This window comes from Bison bison, unplaced genomic scaffold (assembly GCF_000754665.1).
Source record: "Bison bison bison isolate TAMUID 2011002044 unplaced genomic scaffold, Bison_UMD1.0 scf7180017864050, whole genome shotgun sequence".
NCBI classification, from domain to species: Eukaryota; Metazoa; Chordata; class Mammalia; order Artiodactyla; family Bovidae; genus Bison; species Bison bison.
This window is the reverse complement of record NW_011494622.1, coordinates 6118963-6140116: the sequence shown is the minus strand read 5'-3', so window position 1 is coordinate 6140116 and position 21154 is coordinate 6118963. Positions and strand designations below refer to the sequence as shown.

Genomic DNA, 21154 nt, shown 5'->3' with positions numbered 1-21154 from the left:
GTCACCTGGAAAGCCCCCAAGTCAACATGTGTAGGCTTCAGTTCAGTTCAGTCGCTCTGTCGTGTCCAACTCTTTGCAACCCCATGAATCGCAGCATGCCAGGCCTCCCTGTCCATCACCATTTCCCGGAGTTCACTCAGACTCACATCCATTAAGTCAGTGATGCCATCCAGCCATCTCATCCTCTGTCATCCCCTTTTCCTCCTGCCCCCAATCCCTCCCATCAGAGTCTTTTCCAGTGAGTCAACTCTTCGCATGAGATGGTCAAAGTACTGGAGTTTCAGCTGTAGCATCATTCCTTCCAAAGAAATTCCAGGGCTGATGTCCTTTAGAATGGACTGGTTGGATCTCCTTGCAGTCCAAGGGACTCTCAAGAGTCTTCTCCAACACCACAGTTCAAAACCATCAATTCTTCGGCGCTCAGCTTTCTTCACAGTCCAACTCTCGCATCCATACACGACCACTGGAAAAACCATAGCCTTGACTAGAAGGACCTTTGTTGGCAAAGTAATGTCTCTGCTTTTCAATATGCTATCTAGGTTGGTCATAACTTCTTCTGTAGGCTTAAGCGACTGTAATTAATCTAGCCATACTTTCTACCTATGAATTTGCCAATTCTGGACATTTTATATAAAAGGATCATACATTATGTGGTTTTTTATGACTACTTTATACTTAGCATAATGTTTTCAAGGTTCATCATGTTATAACTTATATCAGAATTCATCCTTTTCGTTGCCAAATAATTCCATTGTGTGGTTTTACTGCTTTTTTATTGATCTATTGATCAGTTAAAGAAAATTTGGGTTGTTCACACTTTTTGCTGAGATGGAAAATGTAGCTGAATATCATGTACGCATAATTGTAAGGACATGTTTTCATTTCTCTCGGGTATAGATCAAAGAGTAGAATTGCTGGGTCCTGTAGTAACTCTATCTTTTAAAGAACTGCCTGTAATGCATATGCTATACATTTTAAGTTGTGACAGTTTTCACTTTGTTCAACTTACTTTTTCTTGTTATAAGGGCAAAGGGTGACAACTCTTACATGTCTGAGCTGAAACTGGAAATCCTGATACCCTCAGCGTCTTCTCCAGAAACCTGTTTGTCTTTCTGAACCACGGATTTCTCTGTCCTGGTGCTACATGGGCAGAGCTAGTGTGCCAGCTTCTTGGTGCTGTGGCCTCTGTTATTGCGGAGCACAGGTTCTCGGGTGTTCAGGCTTCAGTAGTTGCGACCCGTGGGCTCAGTAGATGTGGTACATAGGATTAGTTGCTCTCTGGCATGTGGGATCTTCCTGGATCAGGGTTCAAACCCATGTCCCTGGCATTGACAGGCAGATTCTTTACCACTGAGCTACCAGGGAAGCCTGCTGAGTAGAGTTTTGATTAACTTGAATTTTCTCTTTTCTGAGATTGTGTTAAGTGTTCTCTACCAAGAATCCCTATATGCCCTGGGGAGGATTTGTCTTCAAGTCAGTGTGGAGCCTTGGCGATTTTTGTTTTTTCCCTTAGTACTGCGTGTATTTCCAATACCATCCAACACAGAGTGAAACAAAGTTAGAGGAGAAACCACAATTTTATGCTTGTTTCCTTTCTTTTCAATTTTTTTTCATTCTTTCTTTTTCCCTTTCTCTCATATCTATGGCAGAGTTGTTGCATATGTTTGTTTAATTTCCTCCTGATTTTTAAGTTCTTTGTTAATCATTTATTATAATTGGGATACTTGTGTTTACTATCCTGGGGATGTCTACCTGGGAGTCTAAAGGAAACTGAATTTCAAGTAGACCATTTTAGCTAATATTTGTAAAAATGTTTAGAATATTTTTTTTAATATGGGGACAAAAAGAAAAAGATTCTTTTTCCCTTCAAGTAAAAGACAACCAGGAAAAGAGAAATCAGTGGCAGAATCCTTGGCTGGTGGTGAGTAGATGCTGGGCTCATCCTGATTGTGCCGCCAACTCTTGACGCTGTGACTTTGGACAGAGGCCTTCTTCAAGTATTATTTGAGTATTGTATTCCCAACATTGTATCACTGGGGATTCACTGATGAATAAGACAAATTCTTACTCTCATGGACTTGCAACCCACTTAAATGTTCCTTTAAAATTTTAATATGCTTAGTGCCCACTTTCCTGTTTTAAGATGAGTCTTGCTGAAATACTGAATGGGATAGGACCTTTCACTCTAGCATTCTTTGATTTCCAAGCATAAGAATGATAGGACTTGAACGGGTATGTGATGAAAAAATGAGGACTCTCTGTCATGGGGAATTTAGCTAAAGAAAACATAGAGCTGATAGGTTTGCACTTAAAACACTTTAAAAGGACCGGTGAGTCCATTGACATATTAGATGTCCATATTTTCCAAAAATGTCAAAGTTCTTAAGTTACTGAATAGGACATTGAAAAACCTGAAGTCCTTGAGCTCTATACTTTGTGGTTTCTTGGCAGCTTAGAAGAAGCAACTTTTCTTTGCTCATCCACATAATACATTTTTAAAAACTTTTTTTAATTGAGTTGATGTACAGTATATGTTTCAGGCGTACAACATAGTGATTTACAGTTTTTGCAGGTTATATTCCATTTATAGTCATAAAATGTTGGCTGTACTTCCCATGTAATACATTTTTCAGCATAAACGTTACCAAGCCTGCCACTGTGTTCCATAATTCTCAGTTCTGTAATCATGGAGACGAAATATTACAGTGGTTTAACATGACAGGTAAACAAAGGATAGAAGGGATTTTATTAAATCGCCTCCTAATTCAGGGACAAAAGAACACATTAAGAATCATTGTCCCTGTTCCCAATTTTTTCTGCCTGGGTCCAAATGGCTGAGCATTGAGCTCCAAGAGGAGAAAATGTGAAGGATTTGATTGGAGCTCCCTTCTCTTCCCTGTGCAAAAGCTGCAGTTTAAAAAAAAAACAGAGAGGGGAAAGAGCATCAGTTAAGAGTATTTAACTTCACGAGAATACCAGGAACCTTGTTGGTGATGCTCCTTCACCTTCAGATTACTTATTTATTCCACATACAGTTCATTAGAACTTCACTTTAAAGATAAATAGCAAATAATAGTATCTTTCATCTAAAATTAGAAAATTCTAAGCCTTTTCAAAAAGTCCTGCACAAGGAATAAAATATTAGCTGCAAAGGTCTTACTTGCCTGTGTCTCAAGTCCTAATCATATAAGTTAAATATGAAGATGCTTTTCTATGAAGTCTAATAAACAACTCATTTTTTTTTGCATATATACCAGGCTCCTCCATCCATGGGATTCTCCAGGCAAGAGTACTGGAGTGGGCTGCCATTTCCTTCTCCAGGGGAATCTTCCTGACCCAGGGATTGAACCCGGGTCTCCCACCTTCCAGGCAGACGCTTTAACCGCTAAGCCGCCAGGGAAGCCCCCAGCAGAATACTGGAAATAAATCAGATGTCAACAGAAAAAGTTGTTAAATTATGGTATATACATAAAATGAAATTCTAAGCAGCTAGTTAAAAACTGTTTAGCTGCTAAGTCACGTCCAACTCTTTGCGACCCCATGAACTGTAGCCTCTCACGCTTCTGTATTCATGAGATTTTCCAGGCAAGAATATTGTAGTGGGTTGCCATTTCCTTCTCCAAGGGATCTTTGCAACCCAGGGATCGAATCTGCATCTACTGCCTTGGCAGGCAGATTCTTTACCACAGAGCCACCTGGAAAGCCCCCAAATAGCTTCAAATTCACCATACAAACTGGCCCATATGGGGATCACAGCCATGACCTTGGCATTACTTGTACTACACTCTAACCAACTGAGCTAGCCAGCCGAATTGGCTACATAGAATTTCATTGTGTGGATATACCAAAATAAGAGATGTACGCTCTTACTTTTAGTGTATGTGTATGGCTTGAGGGGGCAGTCAAGACAGGTTTTAAATGTAAATTTCAATAAGACATTTGCTGTCATACAAGAAAAAAATTTTCTGTTGATGTCTTAAGTAAAACAAGGATACTGACCCCCTACTATGGCCCCTGAACTTTGGCCCAATACTATGCTCATTATTAGTGTGCATATCTTTTGGACACTGAATCTTTTTTCCAAGTTTGTCTTTAAAACTATCTGGAGAAGCACGGTAACCAGAGAAGTGATGTTCAGAGCTTCAGGCGACAGCATTTAATCTAAGTGCAGCTCCTGGAAATAAAACAAATTTAGATTTCATCTGATATTGGGAATTGCCAAGTAGGTCTAGCTACCCCATTTCTATTTGAAGTGTCTGCCAAACCACGGGCACCATGATCATAGCTAGCATTCACTGACCTCTTACTCTGTACCAGTTGCTTTATATCTGTTGATTCATTTATTTCTCATAATGATCTCATGAATAAGGTGCAGTTGTCTTTCTTTTAATCTAAGATTAAAGGAAAAGTAGGTGACTTATTCAGGACCACACACCCAATGAGGTGACCCAGACTTGAAATATAAGCAGTCTGACTTTAAAGCTCTTGCTTTTGTTTGCTCTCTTATCCTCTCTGAGGCTCAGTTTTAGCCCAGGATGCTATAGAAGTATGCAAAGGTGGTTGTGATTTGAGAAAGCTAGACTCCTGTTGGCCCAAATTCTCACCCCAGCACAATATGGCAACACCACACACTGGCATAGGAATTTGGCTCTGAAATACCTCTAACACTAAGTCAGATTATGTGGCTTATGTTGAAAGGTTTTGTGCTTGGCTGTTGTCAAAGATGTCGTTGAAGCATCATTAAATGATGCCACACAGTTGTTTACTCTGGGCACCTAACAGCAACAAACAAAGCTACCTGCAAACATTCCAAAAGGCTTCACGGTTGCTTTTTCCTGTGTCCTACCCACCAGCCAAATGAGTAATTCACTCTTCCCCACAAAGACTCATGTTCTTCTTGAATCTTCAAAGTCTTATACCTGTGCCTGTTTAAATGTTGCCCATCCTCACAAAAGACGCTTGGTCCTTGGAAGAAAAGCAGTGACCAACCTGGACAGCATATTAAAAAGCAGAGACATTACTTTGCCAGCAAAGGTCTGTCTAGTCAAAGCTATGTTTTTTCCAGTAGTCATGTATGGATGTGAGAGTTGGACCATAAAGAAGGCTGAGCCCCAAAGAATTGATATTTTTGAACTGCGGTGTCGGAGAAGACTCTTGAGAGTCCCTTGGACAGCAAGGAGATTGAACCAGTCAATCCTAAAGGAAATCAGTCCTGAATATTCATTGGAAGGACTGATGCTGAAACTGAAGCTCCAGTAGTTTGCCCACCTGATGTGAAGAGCCAACTCATTAGAAAAGACCCTGATACTGGGAAAATTGAAGGCAGGAGGGAAAGGGGATGAATGAGGATAAGATGGTTGGATGGCATCACTGGCTCAATGGACATGAGTTTGAGCAAACTCCAGGAGATGGTAAAGGACAGGAAAGCCTGGTGTGATGCATTCCATGGGGTTGCGAAGAGTCAGACTTGACTGAGCAACTGAACAACAACAAATCCTCCTGGTTTCAAAGATATGCAAGCTCTCTTAGTTTTTCTAAGTGGAAGTATCAGTTCCTTCTGCATTTTCATTGTGATGTTTATCATTCATTATCCTTCTTATCTGAGAACTATTTTATACCTTCCTTATTTCTCTTCCCTAGCTGGCTCAGATGGTAAAGAATCTGCCTGCAATGCAGGAGTGAAAGTGAAAGTCGCTCAGCCATGTCTGACTCTCTGCAACCCATGGACTATAGCCTGTCAGGCTCCTCTGTCCATGGAATTCTCCAGACAATTCTACTGGAGTGGATAGCCATTCCCTTCTCTAGGGGAACTTCCCAACCCAGGGATCAAATCAAGGTCTCCAGCATTGCAGGCAGATTCTTTACTGTCTGAGACACCAGGGAAGCCAGGAGACCTGGGTTTAATCCCTGGATCAGGAAGATCCCCTGGAGAAGGAAATGGCAATCCACTCCAGTATTCTTGTCTGGAGAATTCCATGGACAGAGGAGCCTGGCAGGATCCAGTCCTTGGTGTTTCAAAGAGTCGGACATGACTGAACGACTGTCACACACACACAGCCATGAAGACATGTTTTTCATACCAAATTTGGTCTTCTGTACACCACGGTAGGAATTCAGCACACATTTTTGGTAAGAAATTCATGAACAATGAATGAAATGTGTTGAGGAGCCCTGATGCAGGGGAGTGTTTGCATATTTTAAGGAAGTGGTTGATAGAAGCAAACACTGATGCAGCAACTGCATACTTCGGCATTGCCTCCATCAGGCAGGACAGTTACTCAAAGGACGCAGTGCTTGTGTTCACGCAGTACTACCCAGATGCATGTGAAACTCCTCTCAGATCGTTGTGGGTATTTGGCTATCGTATTTCACTCCAGTGGAGGTGTATGGAAGCATGACTAAGACGACAAAAATCAAATCAGCATGGGGTATTTAGGATAAAATAGCTGCCTTTGCATGTGGACATTCTTTGGGATTTACACAAGGAAACTAACAGAGAGATGAGAGTCCTCCTAATTTCACTTTCTATTTCAATAGACACTTGCCAGACTTTCCTTCCTATCAAAGACATGGGTAAATCCTACTTTGTAGAGCATATGGCAGAATAATTTAACTATGACATCAGGGAAACCGCAATATCTTTGAACCTCCTTGGATTCCTTCTGAGTTGTAGGAGATGCAGATAGAGCTGTTTGCAGGACATCAGACTCTCAAGACTCAATCCTTGTTCTCCAGTATGTGACTCGCAGCTGCTCCCTTCTGGACACTTGAACGTGTGTGTCCATAGACGAGAACTCCTTGGGCACTGGCATCAGGCTGTAGTCCGTGGGGTTGCAAAGAGTCAGAAAGCCAGAGGTGAATGTATGTTCATAATAGGGGATTTCCTCTTCTCACTCCCTTCCCATCCTGGCATTAAAGTACCAAGAGGTCAGTTTGTTTTTTTTTTCCCTCTTTTTCCCAAAGATGACTTAGTGACTTTCAGATCAGAGCAAGGGGCAGTAAGCAATGTATGTGAATGAAGTCAAGGTGTTGGACAAGTTGCCTGTAATTTTCCCCCTGCACAGAGAGAATTCTTCTCTAGCGAGTTCCCTGGATCCCCTTCTGCTTACCCAGGGCTCGACTCACACAGAGGCATTTACTTCTGCTTTTCTAGGCTGACCATTCCATTCCCACTGACACCTTCTTTCTATAAATGGTGTTGACACTTTCCATGTCCCAGTTCCCATGGACCACTTTGAGTATTTAATCTGTGCGAGCATAAACACCAGCTCCTAGGATGGAGTATCTGCTGGAGAGGCAGTTACCCTCCCTCCTTTAGCCTTTCAAACCAGGCAGATCTATCCTTACGACTTTCTTAATTCTTCATTCTACATTTCAGCTCCTTTCCTTTATACTTTTCTCCAGGGCTAAAAATAATTATTCTTCTGTGCTTTCCAAGGATCTTCTTTTTAGAGCAAGGATCTTCTTTTTAGAGCTCTCAGAATCTACTTTCTCGCTTGCATGCTCAGTCGTATCTGACTCTTTGCAACCCCATGCACCATAGCCTGCCAGGCTCCTCTGTCCGTGCGATTTCCCAGGCAAGAATACTGGAGTGGTTTGCCATGCCCTGTTCTAGGGGATCTTTCCAACCCAGGATCAAACCCATGTCTCCTACATCTCCCGCATTGGCAGGCAGATTCTTTACCACTGAGCCACTTGGGAAGCCCCAAGGTTTCCCAATTAACTATAAGATAGAAATTTCCCTTCCTTGTCATAGCAACCAATAACCCCTCAAATCTGAAAAATACTTGTAACACTTTTCTATTTTAATGTGTGCCCTTGTTATGATGTCAGTATTTTTACATTGACAAGAGATAATATAAAATTTAAATATCTAAGATCTTTGCATACAATTCTTAATAGTCTTTGGCTGGATACCCTGTGTTGGCTCGCTCTAACTACATTATACCCTGTCTGTATCTGGGAAGGTTGTAGAGCTAACAGGTACACTCTTCAGACTCTTTTCATACTAGGATTCTTGATGGATGCAATTGTGGGAAATTAGAAAGACAGGAATGAGCAGAGTCCATCTTCCTGAAGGTTTTGGATGGTGCTGCTGGCAAGCAAGTTCATGGAAATACTGAGTTCCTCCAGTACCAGCCAATGGCTATTACAAGGATTCTTGGATGTTAAGACACAGTGGTGGCAGAGGAGTCAGTTTTAGCTTATTTCCAGCAAAACTCCAGTGTGCTGGCCTCAGAGATAGTAGTTCTATTTTCTGTTCTGTATTGTTTGGTGGATAATTCTGAAAGAGTAATAAACTCCTTGCACCTTCTACAGATCTTGCAAATATCTAACTTACTGTATTGAATACCTTTCTGCTTAAGATACCTGGAGTTCTCTCTAGTTCTGGCACCAAACCCTGACTGATTCATCCTCCCCGCCATGCGTATGTAGGAAATGTGACCTGCGGGGACCTCCAGATCTGTCCTTCTTAGAAGGTCTCCCCCACTGTCAGCAGTCTCAGCACTCAGCAGTCCCCTAGCAGTGTGTGCTCATCCCATCATCCAGAGTCTTATCATGAGCTTTCATATTTCCATTTCTCAACATGCCATTCCCTCTCGATCGTGTCTCACTCCCTTCTCACCTCTTCCTTGACTCCCTTTCTTGCGTCACAAGCTTCAGAATCTTCCTCAGTTTCTTTATTAAACCATTAGAGCAAAGTGAACTATTTCTTCTGTATTCGGTAGACATTTCCATCACAAACTTATCATGTGACACTGCAGAAGGCCTTCAGATTTCTGTCTCCTAGACTGTTAGTTCTTTGAGCTGCGGTACCTTGTACCCCATTTGTTCTCAAACATCTAAAACACGGATAATAATTACTTGACAAAATTTTGAATGAGTAAATGGAAATTATTCATGGCTTCTCATTGGCTTCATATATAGTATGTCTGTCTTCCTTGGTGCACTTGGCTTGGTATACTTTATAGCTGCGTATAAATAATAGTGGCCTGTTGGACGGCTGCACTGTCCAGCAATGAAGTGAAGCATTAAAACTTTCCACCCTCATGTTTTCTGGCTATTTTCACACTGCTTTACCCCACTCAAAGCATATGTGTTTGAATATGATCTGATTTATAACATAAATTCTCAGAGGAGAGAATAGAATTTGTTTAGATTGTTTAATATAGATACTGTGGCTGAATCTTCAAAAATATACTAGAGGATAGTAATTTAAATACTCACACTAGGTGGGACATTCACTGAGGGCTTTTCCATACTGTGCTTGAGCAGAAGAGTATCCATATTTGTTGCATCGTGTGTATAAAGAACAGGTAGTCAAAACTGTCTCCTATTATAAGGGGAAAATTACAGCAAATGGCTCTTATACTACTTCTGAACACTGGTATTTCCTTTTATGGGAATTCCTATTTGAATGTGGTCTGAGAATTTATTGCAAGACTTCTGTTAATACTGAAATGTGAAACTAACTTTCTGTATAAAATTTTACTTTCTACTAAATTTCTCATTCAACCTGATCATTAAAAAATGTGCATTTATGAGAATGCCAAGACAAGGACTGTATAAAAGTTTATTTGTCTTTCTTTAATAGAATGTGAAGGAATTATTTTTCTGACGCTATGTACTTTTAGCTTTTTTTTTTTTTAATGAACTTTTTTTTTATTCTTTTTATTGGAAGAGATGTTATTCCAAAGATTTCTTTTAAGCAAATTTTTTAAAAAACTGAAAATTGTTGCCACCATTTCATGATTTCAAGTTTTCTTTATCCAAAGTCAAAAGTCAGTAATGAGTACAAAATATTTATTAGGAATGAAGGTATAAAATAAGGTTATAATGGAATACTGACAGATTTTATATTGTTTTCATAACCATTGCTAAGCTCCCTGAAGAAATATATGTTCCCCCAGGCAAAAACACACACTGAATGTGTTTTTGTAAATGGGTTATTTTCATATGAAGCTCATTCCGAGCTACTTTAACAAACCAGAAACCTTTGCATCTTTGAGGACAAAAATTGAAATTTGTCCAGTTATTGGGCAGTATGGACACTGTTAGCACCAACATATTGAGTGAATTCTGGCACATTTATGTTAATTACATATCTGCTAATTGTAGACATATCTACTAATTGTAGACTCTGTTTTAGACATGTTTTCTTTTTAATAATATACAGTTTTTATTTTTTATTTTACTTTTTAATTAATTTTTTTGGCGATGCCACATGGCATGTGGGATCTTAGTTTCCCCACCAGGGATAGAACCCATGAACCATGCCATGGAAGCACAGAGCCCTAACCACTGGACTGCCATGGAAGTCCCTAGAGACAAGTTGTATTTATGATTTTAATATTAAGTGAATTGAAAACACTCTTTTAAAATATTTTTTTTTTACATTTAAACATTTAAATGATTCAGCATAGTCATGGCCACTCAAGGAATAAGATGATGCCCCTGAAAAAATTTGGATTGGATATTAAGACTGATGGTACCATCCACACACCAACAGGGTGTGAACAGTTTATAAGACATTTGAAAGAGAGGACATCCCGCATGAGCCAAAAAAAGAGAAAGGCTTGAGAAAACAAGAAGAAAGCCTGGCCTGGGGTTTCTGTGGTGGCTGGAATGGCAGGAAAGTAGAAATGTTAGATGCTCAGTCGTGTCCGACTCTTTGAGACCCCATGGACTGTAGCCCCCCTGGCTCCTCTGTCCATGGGTTTCTCCAGGCAAATATACTGGCGTGGGTTGCCAGTCCCTTGGGGATGGGCGTTTTTTGAGTGGCATGAACTTCCTCTTGGTACCAAAAGAGAGAGTACCCAGACTTTTATGTCATCTTGTCCAGATATACAAAGGGAGGGGACAGGGGTGAGGCTTAAAAAACTGTTAGCAGTCAGATATCAAAAATCAAGTCAGAATCTTTCATTATGCTTGGAATTTGCTCTGTTTATGTAATATTGAGCTGCCTTCAAAAGTTAACAGTGCCTTATACTGCGCAACTTGACAAGCATAACAGAACAAACGAGAGCCTCGGATATAGACACACTGAGTTCACATTCTAAGTTGTTGCTTGTTTTCTTTTCACAGGGCTCTGATGAGCAATGGATGAGAAAAAACAGATGCAGAACGTCTGGTGCACACGGGAGATGGTCCATAACAGTAAGTCTTTAGATACTTTGCTTGAGATTGTCTCAAACGTTGATGCCTCTATTGCAAATTTGATTGCTGTTGCTGCAGATCAAATACAAAGAAAATTTAACCTTTGCCAAAAATAAACAAAGTGGAACACTAGTTAAAATGGTAAGGACAGATTTTAACCTGTAATAATTTGCCATAGAGTCTAGCATGAACTGAACTCAAGTTCGATGTGTACAGAGGTGAATGGGCATTTTAGAGAGAAAATGTGTGTCGAGAGAGGGAGCAATCAGGGGCTTGGTGAACAGAGTCTGGTAAATGAAATATTACAAAAAGCAGGCATAGGGATTGATCCATGTGAAATCCACGAGGGTTTGCTAACTGGTGCTTGTTGAAAAGTCGAAGTTTAGCTCCTCTTTTCCCAGAGAGACTGAGAGACGCTGGCCAGTCTCTAGGTGTTGGCTGAAACAGTGGATTTTTTGGCAGCATTGAATTTTCTCAGGCAAGTGCTTTAGGGGTGGCTAAAGTCTTCCCAGGGATGCGGCCTTGAGCTGCTAGAAACATGTTAGTGTTTGTTCAAGTCTCTATAGGTCAAGCTGGAGGCCTAGTTAAGAATAGAGATCAGTGGACCCTGGTTAGAGTTTGGTCAAGGAGAGCATCTTGGCACCTTAAAAGGGAATATTAGAGAAATGGCTTTTGGAAATTTATACTAAATTTGAAAACTGCTGAAATTGTTTATTAACATAAATTTTAAAATTCTAAGTCTTGTTTGGAGATAAAAATCTCAGCACATGAAGTTATCATATTAGTATGAGGTTGAAAAAGTATATGAAATTTATTCTATTTTTGGCTAAAGTTTACAAAGGCAGTTTTTAAAATTTACTTTGAAATAATTACACACTTACAGGGAATTGAAAAAAATATATACAGGAGGTATCAAATACTTTTCATTCAGCCTCCACCAGTAGTAATACCTGACATCATTATAGTACAATATCAAAATCAGGAAATTGACAACATACAATCCAAAGAGCATATTCAGGTTTTATGGGTTTTATTCTTAGGCAGGAAAGTTAGTATTCTACCTCTACAGATGTGCTGCATCTGCAATGCACATAAAAGACCCCTTGGTCATCCAAGCTTCGGCAGGTACCCATGACGAGTTGTACTCTTCAGTACCGTTAATTCTGTCATCTCAGTACACAGGTTCAATCCTTTCTCTCATTCTTTGGCCTTGTTTTGCTTTGCTTTATTTTGACATAACTTCAGGCTTTGCTTTATTTTGACATAGCTTCAGGCTCTCATAAAACTTGCAAGAATTGCACAAAAATTCCCTTATGCCATTTACGCAGATGACTCAAATATTCATATTTTACCACATTTACTTTACTCATCCCACACATTCATGCACATTTTTTAGCTGTTTTCTTCTGAATACTTTAGTGTTTACTGCAAAGCAAAGCCATGCTCTTTGCAACCCCAGCACAACTTTAAAAATCAGGGAATTAGCATTGACACAATACCATGAGACACTTTATATAATTTACTCATTTTGCCAGTTATCTCAATAATATTCTATACAGCAAATGCATTCAGTTGTCATGATTTCAATCTCCTTTAGTCTGGGGCACTTCCTCAGTAAACATTCCTTTGTTTTCTGTGACACTGACACTTTTGAAGAGCACAGGGCTGGTTATTTTTGTGGACTATCTGTCAACTGTAATCTGTCTTCTTTTCCCTCTTGATTAGGGTCGGGCTAAGCACTTTTAGTCAAAAATGCCATATAAGTAATTCTAGTTCTCAGTGCCTCAGATGCGGAGGTGGAAGAAGTTATTTGTGCCATTATCGGTTACATTAATTTTGATTGCTTGGTTTACTTTGTTTTCACAGCTTTATCCGGTATAAAGCTATTATTTTTTTCTGCCTGTGCGAATATAACCTTGGCTCCCTCCCCTTCCCCTAATCCTTTAAGGTTCAACTCAAATTTGCTCTTCTACTTGACATATTCTCCACTGTATACCTATGTTATTAAGAACTTAGCTTCATTACTGTGTTGATTATATGGGGAAGTAACATTTTTTCTATAGTACCTAGTAGGTCAGAGACCTTTGTCATTAAAGACTTTATCATATTTATCACTGTATATTCTAGAAAGATAATAGGTTCTTAACGACTGTTAATTGACTAAGCTAGCAAATGAATAAATGAATTCCAAAAGGTAGATTTGAGAAGTATTACCTTCTTTGTTTTATAAAGATGAATAGTGAAGGTCAGCAGAGGATGGTGATTTATGACTGCAAGATCTTAACACAGCTGTTGATTAGGTAGCAAAGGATATTACTGAGCTAATTTTGGGGGAGTTCAAAAGCCTGCTTTCATTTATCATAACTCAGGAAAAGGAAGGCAAGAGACTTTTTACATCTCGGTTCACGAGCCTAGATGGGTTAGAAAATGTTTCGTGACTGGAGATAGCCCACCGGATATATCAGTTAGCGATACAGTACAGCCCACCGCAACTTTAGTGAACTGCGGTAACACTCCTTTTTCATTCACACTCTTCTGTGGGTTATCTGAGAATCAACCCATCTCGACTGAGGCCAGCGGGCTGGCTGTAAGCTTCAGGTTGGACCTAGCTAGGCTCTATTTGTCTCTTATTCTCCTGAGCAGCAGACCCTCCCAGACTGGAAGAACAGTTGGCAGAGGCCATACCAGGCAGCGCCTCCCCGACCGGCGTGCAGAAGCGGCACACGGAGCCTGACTTTCATCTCCTGTTTGCCAAAGCCAACCACGTGGCCAAGCCCAGCCTCATGAGGGCCAGTCCATACCCTCGGTGCAGGTGTACAAGAGGGACAAATAATTAGGAAGAGTAATTTGGGGGCAATAACGCAACTACTGCAGAAGTACAAGCACAGGGATGGCTATATGCCAACTTCAGGTAGAGGAGGGACCCAGTGAGGTTGACGCATCTGAGAGATCTCCTGAGTGTCGAGGTGCCCAGGTGCAGGCAGGTGTGTCTACCTGGCATGTGCCAGCTCCCCCTCCATACTCCCTGTGCTCTGCCAAGTGCATATTCTCATCAGATCTAGAAATGCCATCTTCCCAATGACTACATATGTGTGCTACCTAAGGCATTTAAACATTCTGATGTTCAGCATATGCCCGCCTAATTCACACAGTTGTTGGCAGAATAAAAAGTCACACAAGAGAAAATACTAAAAAGTTGCAAGTACGACACTAATAATGCCTTACTGTTATTGCTGCTGTTTCGCTCTTCAGTCCAGATGTTGGTTGCTCCCCAGAGTACATGGAGATGCTCGTACTCTGGACAGGAGCTTACTCCTGAGTAGACACACCAAGGTTTATGTTGGCTTGTATGGGACAGTAGTAAATGAGTTCTTCCACTTCTGTAATTTCTAGAAAGGACACTAGAAAATGTTCTGGATGCCAGGGGTAATTTTTCAGCAATTGAAAAAAAGAAGGAGGGAGAGAAAGATGAAGAAAATTCCAAAAGAAAAGCATCCTTCCCTAGAAATCCAGTTTTCAACAGATATTTAGAACTGAATTTTGTTCTTGTTGATTTGGGTATAGTGTATTACACTTAGTATGCATATAAAAACCATGTGAACTCCACAGAGTAGATGGTTTACCCTCCACAATAACCGCAAATAATCTGCCATAATGTTGCATTTTGCCATTTATATGTTTCACAGAAACTCAGAGTCAAACAAATAGGATTGTAACACACTAGTTTAGGGAAAGGATTGTTTTTTCTTTTGAACTTTTTATTTTATATTGAGGTATAGCAGATTAATAATGTTGTGATAGTTTCAGGTAAACAGCTAAGGGACTCAGCCATATATATATATTTATTCATTCTCCCCAAGCCCCCTTCCCATCCAGGCTGCCACATAGCATTGAGCAGAGTTCCCTGTGCTATAGAGTAGGTCCTTTTAGTGGAACTGAATTTTTAACATGTTTGCTACTTGAAAAACAACTTATATTTCCAAACACAATGTGATCAAGTAAAAAGCATAATAAATTCAGGTAAAATTCACTAGAGGTCTCTACCTGCTTCACAAAGAGCAGATAAAAAAAATATTTTCTTCAGATATGCTCACACTCCTCCCGTTATTCAAGTCATAACTGTAAAAGTCATGGTCTGCTTTTATGGTTCTGTGGGTCTTTTTGGCAACAGAAAGCAAAGGCTTAAGTCTTTAATATGAGAATGTGAAGTAGCTGCTTTGTTGTGTCATCTAGTCATGACAAGTCTTTACCTCAAAACAAAAAATACAGCCCATCATTTGCTGAGTTTATCAGGGCAAAAAAGAACAACCATTTTTAGTTTTAAACAGGAAGTGTAAAGAAACTTTTAATAGATAAAGAGAAGAGAAATACGTAGAGCCAAAGGATGCTTCTATAGATCACACATTCAAGAAAAACATTTACTATCTCCACATTTTCATTTACCCTTCTACCCCCCACCAAGGTATAACTTTATAACCTATGAAGGCTAAAGACTTGCATTCTGTGGTGCCAACCCTCTATTCTGTTTATTAGCAGCAATCTCTTTTCTTAGCCATTTTCTTTGCTTTTGGGGGGAGAATGACTATATAAAGGAGAATAGTTTCAGAGTTTCTAAGCAGTTCTATGAATAGATTGGTCTCTGGTAGAACTAACCATGCCTAAATTTGATCCATGCAGACACCATTGTCAGAGTAGCCCTCTTAATTCTCATTTCCTTCTCAAACCTAAATGCTTCCAGCAGGCACCCTAAGCACACGTTCCTGACTGACTTGAGGCGTTTTCCCAGATTTCTCTTTGATAACTTGCATTTTGCACCAAACATATCTCACACACACACGGCAGCAAATATAATGCTATAGGGTGTGAGGCATGCAGCTCTTTCCCTATTTCATCTCAAACTTCTCGCTTGTCTGAAAGTCAATATTCATACTGATCATTTTAAGCACATAACATAGCTCTCCTCCAGAGCTGAATAAGCCTCTGGGGAAAATGCAGGACGAGTAACAGTCTGGTTCTCTTTTATAGAGAATGAAATATCTGAGCTTCTAGAACTATACCTTCGATTTCAGGAAGTTTGTCTTCTTCCTAATCTTTTTAAGTTGCATGTCATTTGCCATGTGGGTCCTTCAGATGACAGTGCTCTGCAGAAATAGTTTTAAGTCTTTCTTTCCAAATATTTGGCTTTGAGGCTTTATTACCCTCCTTCCCGCTTTTATTCTGTTCTTTCTTTTCCTCCTGAATTTAATTATGAAATCTGATTTACCAAACAACAGATTCATTATATTCTTTAATGAGTTTATTCTTTATTCATAAAGAGGCTTCAAATATGTTATCATAGAATACATGAGAGAGGAAATCGTGAGTCCATCCAAGTCATTTTCTAGGTCAGTATTTCTTGATGATATGTAGTCTGATAACATTGCCTTTTCTGTGTATTGTTTTTTTAAATTGCCATGCACTGCTTGGTACAGTGTACTGGTATAATTCTCACAAAGTCAATCTACATATACTCTGGATTTAACTAATCAAGGTTTCCGATATTATGTAATCACGTTTTAAAATGTAAAAACAGTAGATTTATGATCTCCTTTTTTATTGTGGTAAAAAACACATAAATTTTACCATCACAATCATTTAGAAGTGTATACAGTTCAGTAGTGTTTCGTATATTCACATGGTTATAAAAGAAGTTTCCAGAACATTTTCATCTTGGAAATCTAAACTCTTTACTGTTATTGTTCAGTCACTAAGTCACGTCTGACTCTCTGCGATGCCATGGACTACGGAAACCAGGTCTACCTGTTCCTCACTGTCTCCCGATTTTGCCCAACTTCATGTCCATTGACTCAGTGATGCTATCCAGCCATCTCATCCTCTGCGTCCTCCTTCTCCTTTTGCCTTCAGTCTTTCCCAGAATCAGGGTCTTTTCCAGTGACTCAGCTGAAGTTCTATACTCACTAAACTGTTCCTCTTTTCCTCCCCCTGGCAGCCCCTACTGGCCACCATTCTATTTTCTATTTCTATGAATTTGGTTACTTTAGATACTTCGTAACAAGTGGAACCATATGGTATTTTTTGTGACTGCCTTATTTCTCTTAGCATATCGTCCTCCAGATTCACCTGTGGTGTAGTATATATCAAAATTTCCTTCATTTTTAAAGCTGAACAATATTCCATTGTGTTTGTGTACATTTTGTTTGCATTTCTCCATTGATGGACATTTGAGTGACTTCTACTTCTTTTCTATTGTGAATAATACAGGTAGGAACCTGGATTCACACAGATTGGCTGTTGCAAAGGACAGAACTATATATGATAAGCACTTCAACATGTTGAGTTATCTGAATTAAGTATAGGAAGTATTTTCCCAAATTCTGCAGTGAACACTAAAGAAATATTTCAGATTAAATACCTTGCCCTACAAACAACTTGCAATGATGAGTAACAGAGGTAATTAGATTAAAAAAACTTTAATTAAGCCTGTCTTTTACTTAGGTCTTACCTACATGACTCAAAGCCATTCTTAAACTTAAATGGGAAATGTGTATGAGGGATGCACATTTGAAGGGTTCTCAGGCTGCCCTCTTCCCCCAAAGAGGCCAAAGTCTGATCTTCACTCTTTATAGTCACCCCACTGAAAGGCAGCATCTAGTCACTCTCTGCTTCCTGAGAGTGACTGTTACTTGATCATGCACTCAATGGGGCTTTTCTGAATACAGAAGTACCAAGAGTCATTTTAGGAGCCTGGTTCTTTGTTGTGGCTCCTGAATCATCCTAAAGACTTTTTTTTTTTTTTTTTAATGTTTTATTTTGTATTGGAATATAGCTGATTAACAGTGTTGTGATAGTTTCTGGTGAACAGCAAAGGAACTCAGCTATGCATATATATGTATCCATTCTACCCCAATGGCTTCCTTGGTAGCTCAGCTGGTAAAGAATCTGCCTGCAATGCAGGAGACCCCAGTTTGATTCCTGGGTTGGGAAGTTCCCCTGGAGAAGGGGTAGGCTACCCACTCCAATATTACTGGGCTTCTCTGGTGGCTCAGAAGGTAAAGAATCTGCCTGCAACGTGGGAGATCTGGGTTCGATCCCTGGTTTGGGAAGATCCTCTGGAGGAGGAAAAGGCTACCCACTCCAGTATTCTTTCCTGGAGAATCCCCATGGACAGAGGAGCCTGGCAGGCTACAGTCCATGGGATCACAGAGAGTCAGACATGACTGAGTGACTAAGCACAGCACAGCACAGCATTCCACTCCAAACTCCCCTCCCATCCAGGCTGCCATCTAACGCTGAGCTGAGTTCCCTATGCTATATAGTAGGTCCTTGTTGGTTATCCATTTTAAATAACGGATGTGTGTGTACATGTCCATCCCAACTCCCTAACTATCCCTTCCCCACTGGCAATCATAAGTTCATTCTTTGAGTCTGTGAGTCTCTCTCTGTTTTGTAAGTAAGTTCATTTGCATCATTTCTTTTTAGATTCTACATGTAAGGGATGTCATATGATATTTCTCCTTCTCTGACTCACTTCACTCAGGATGACAATGTGTCAGTCCGTGCATGTTGCTGCAATGGCATTATTTCATCCTTTTCAATGGCTGAGTAATATCCCATTGAATATAGATACCACATATTCTTTATCCATTCATAGTGAATTTTTGGAGATTTAAAACTCTTTTACCAGTATTATCTGTGACCAGTGACTAAGCTTAGGGAGTTCACAATAAGGTGAGAGGTACATGAAAGCATTGGTTTAAATGTTATTCATAGAAACACTCATACTTGCTTTGGATGTACTATGGTGACTGTGCCTCTGTGATGATATTGTGATGCCATGACCTGCTCTCTTGTTGGTTTCACTTTCTGGACCATGAGCTCATTGGAAACAGACTTTGCTTTATTCAACAAGGTCTCTCATATGCACTGTTACTGCTATTTACCTCAAGTTGTAGTAATACCTATAAGATACAAAATGTGAGACACATTTCAAAACAGTTGAAATCATTAAAGTAAAAGGGCCTGTAGCATGTGATTATTATTTATTGGTAGCAATCCACTTATGAGAAGGTTCCAGTACACAGTCTAGTCAGAAAATAGTAACAGATTGCATTGAAAATGGATTTTCCTTTGTAAGAACAAGGAAGAAACATCTTGACACTGATTAAGAGAAAAGTGTGCAGTGTTAGTAAAAACAAATGTCCCTTGGGCCCTTCAGGTATTATTTTGACCTACATAAGTAACATGTATGCCTAAGTATAACAAATTGTAGAGTTTTCAAGTGGTTTAAATTCTATAGAAAAGTGATATTACTAGGAAGCATTCTTTAGATGTCTCTTTGACTCATTTATAAATATACGTATATATGTATAAGCAAAAATCATACAAATTAGTAATTTAGAATTTTATTGGTATGTGTGGTTAATAAAAAAAAAAGTAAAAGTTACTCCTTGACCCTGCCTTTGGTAATAATCCGGGACTATTAGAACCTCATTTATTTTCTCAGAGCAGTATCACCGTGGAGCTATAGTATCTGACAAGAGCAACTCCTGTCTTTACTGGGAATGCTGCAACTACTGTGTCATAAATCAGAAAGCTCTAATGGGTTGGCGGAAGGGAAGCTGCTGTAAGGAAACATAATTAAACCACTCTTTGAAGGCAGGGTGTGAAGGTAACTAAATCCATTTATCCCTTCCATGAACTCCACTCTTACGTGTGTTTGCAAAGGCTGTATCAGAAAACCAATTACAGATGTAGCTTCTGCACTTGGCTTGCTATCGCTGAGGAGCAGCTAATGTCCTGTAAACACTACTCTGTTATCTTATTAATTGAAGAAACACAACTCAAAAGGGAAGTGTGTTTACTTCCAAGGTAATTAAAAGAAATATTGAAAAGGCTGGGGACTCAATACCAACCGGCCTGCCTTTCAGAAAAAGTGACTGACCTCAAACTTGCATTTAACGCTCATCTCTCTAAATTCTCACCAGGACGTTCTTAAAGGATCAAGTTAAAAATGTCAGAAAAAGGTTTGTTCTGTAAAGATGTATAACTTAAGGAAGCATTGTCTCAAACATAAAAGAAATATTTATGTCCTTAGACAAAGGGACTTCAAACCAGTTAGCCAAGAAACAGGCAAGCAGTCTAATAAGTCTTTCCAAGGTAAAAATGAAGACTCATGAATAATTCAGGTACAAATTTTATAAGAGGAAACAAATACTCCTCACCTACAGTTATCTGGGGAAGACTTTGTGACCAGGTGCAATTTCAAGAGCTTTTTTGAGTGATGAGAGTATTCGAATTGATGGTTTCAATACAATATTTAATTTATTCTAAAAATACATATAGATACACTAAAATTTTAGACTGTATATAGAGATATTCTTAAAAGACAAAAGTTCAGAAACTCTAAACCAAATTTTCTTCAAGAATAAATTATGCCACAGAGCACTGCAGCAGAAATTTACTTAATGATCTGAAATAGTGAATGTGCTTTCCACAGAAATTACACTGTGAGTGAAAAAAAAATGGGACTACTTACATGAAGAACGAGTGAAACCCAGAGTTAGCAGAAAGAAGGAGATAGTAAAAATCAGAGCAGAAATAAATGAAACTAAAGGGACAATAGAAAAGATGAATGAAACTGAGAGCTGGTTCTTTGAAAAAGCAAAATTGACAGACCATTTGCTAGAGTTGTTAAAAAGGAGAAAGAGAGAGTACTCAAATAAAACCAGAAAAGAAAGAGAATTACAACTGTATCAAAGAAATACAAAGGACCACAAGAGACCACATTGACATTGACATTGAAGTCACTCAGTCGTGTCCAACTCTTTGCGACCCCATGGACTGTAGCCTACCAGGCTCCTCCGCCCATGGAATTTTCCAGGCAAGAGTACTGGAGTGGGTTGCCATTTCCTTCTCCAGGAGATCTTCCCGACCCAGGGATTGAACCCCGGTCTCCTGCATTGTAGGCAGTTTCTTTACTGTCTGAGCCATCAGGGAA

At 39.5% G+C, this 21154-nt stretch overlaps 1 long non-coding RNA gene across 1 annotated transcript in view; it reads left to right on the top strand.

Moving 5' to 3' along the window:
* The window catches only part of LOC104985566, a 215038-nt gene that overhangs the window by 119057 nt on the left and 74827 nt on the right, over positions 1 to 21154 (top strand). The window contains exon 2 of the long non-coding RNA XR_824922.1: positions 11086 to 11157. This is a non-coding gene — a long non-coding RNA (uncharacterized LOC104985566). The remainder of the gene's footprint in view (positions 1 to 11085; positions 11158 to 21154) is intronic.